The sequence below is a fragment of the Myotis brandtii genome, unplaced genomic scaffold, assembly GCF_000412655.1.
Source record: "Myotis brandtii unplaced genomic scaffold, ASM41265v1 scaffold936, whole genome shotgun sequence".
Taxonomy (NCBI): Eukaryota; Metazoa; Chordata; class Mammalia; order Chiroptera; family Vespertilionidae; genus Myotis; species Myotis brandtii.
This window is the reverse complement of record NW_005371860.1, coordinates 75110-76742: the sequence shown is the minus strand read 5'-3', so window position 1 is coordinate 76742 and position 1633 is coordinate 75110.

The following is a 1633-nucleotide window of genomic DNA, read 5'->3' as shown; positions in this document are numbered from 1 at the left end:
GCCTGTCGCCCGCCCTCAGGCCCCGCCCACAGGGCCGAAGCCAATGAGCGGCGGGCAAGGGCCCGGCGCCGGAATTCGTCCAGCCGCATCTTTGTGGAAGCAGCCAATCACAGTCAGGGACAGGACAACCCTAGCCAATCGGAGGAGGGGACGGGCCTCGGCACGCCTCTGGGCATGCCTGTTTTTTTTCTCTGTTATCTCGGTTTTGGGTCCCTTTCCCAGCTCAGAGCCCTTGGAGCTGTGAAAGGGCCGGGGAGGCTGTCGCCGGGCGCATCGAAGGTGGGGCTCTCGGGGGCGGGCGCCCAGGCTCCGTGTTAGCGGAGGCCCGGTTGGTTCCCGGTCCCAGGAACCCCTGACGGGCCACGCTTCAGCCCTAGCTGACCAGCGGCTCTCTTAGCGGAGGCCCGGTTGGTTCCCGGTCCCAGGAACCCGGTCCCGGTCCTAGCTGACCAGCGGCTCTTCCGAGCGAAGCTCGTTCCTTCCGGGTGCCGAGGCCTAATGCTGTTCATTCATGTGCCAGTTTCCTGTGTTAAACTCCCCCACGTGTGAGATCAGCCATGCTTGGCTCAGTGACGCAATTTAGCGCAGGGCTGGGCACATGGCGGGGCTCTGCCGTTTGCAGCAAGACGAGCGACCTCTCCTGGCTCCAGGCGGCAGATCCTGGGTTCTTATAAAACCCCCTCCTGCGTATTTTAACAGGCACATTTTTCATCACTATTGCTGCCACACACCTTAAAGTTAGAAGCAGATACTGGGAGCTGGTGGAGTGAAGGTGAAATGGATCCCTGGTCACAAGCTGTCATTAAAAAAAAAATTAAAATAAAGTTTTATTAAACAACTGATACCCCTCCCTCACCCAAACAGACACAGACTTATATACAGACATACAGCTTCTAAAGGGAGTGAATTGGATTTTTCTTTGGACTCCCTGCACCTTGTCCTTTTCCTGATATGTAGGTGTTTACTGAATAAGCAAATAAAGGCACATCCAATCTACATGGAAAATAACACGGAAATCCTCCAAGTGAAGCTCATTTCCATTGTTTGGATTTAAACTCTTTGGGTCCTCAGGCCAATGTCAGGGCCCAGGACATGGTTGAAATTCTGAAGGGTGAGGCCCGGAAAATTCCTGAAACAAATGGGGGAGCAAAAAAAAAAAAAAAAAAAAAAAAAAAAAAAAAAAAAAATAAAACAGGGTTTTTTTTTTAAAAAAAAAAAAAAAAAAAAAAAAGAAGAAGAAAAGATATAACTGAGTTTTGAGCTGGATCTTCCGTTTCACCTGAATCTGGAGAAATGGTTGCCATGACAGAATAGGGAGTGGGTTCATTGAAACAAGCCACTTTAAACATTTGTTGAACACCAGCTTTTTGCAACACTTTGTGCTGGATGCTGGGATCACAACTGAGGCACACAGTCTCTGCTCCTAAAGATCAAGTTGGTTGTGTTACAGGGCAGCAAGGAGCTCAGAAAATTCTAGGGCAAGTGGAATAGGGAAACCGAGACAGGATAGTTAAAACAAAGCCAAACAATGTGGGCAATTTGTAGCCGGTTTATAAATAACAAGCCATTATCTTCCCCAGACAAGGACACTTGAGAGCAAATGGTTAAAAATCTCCCTAAGGAGAGCATGCAG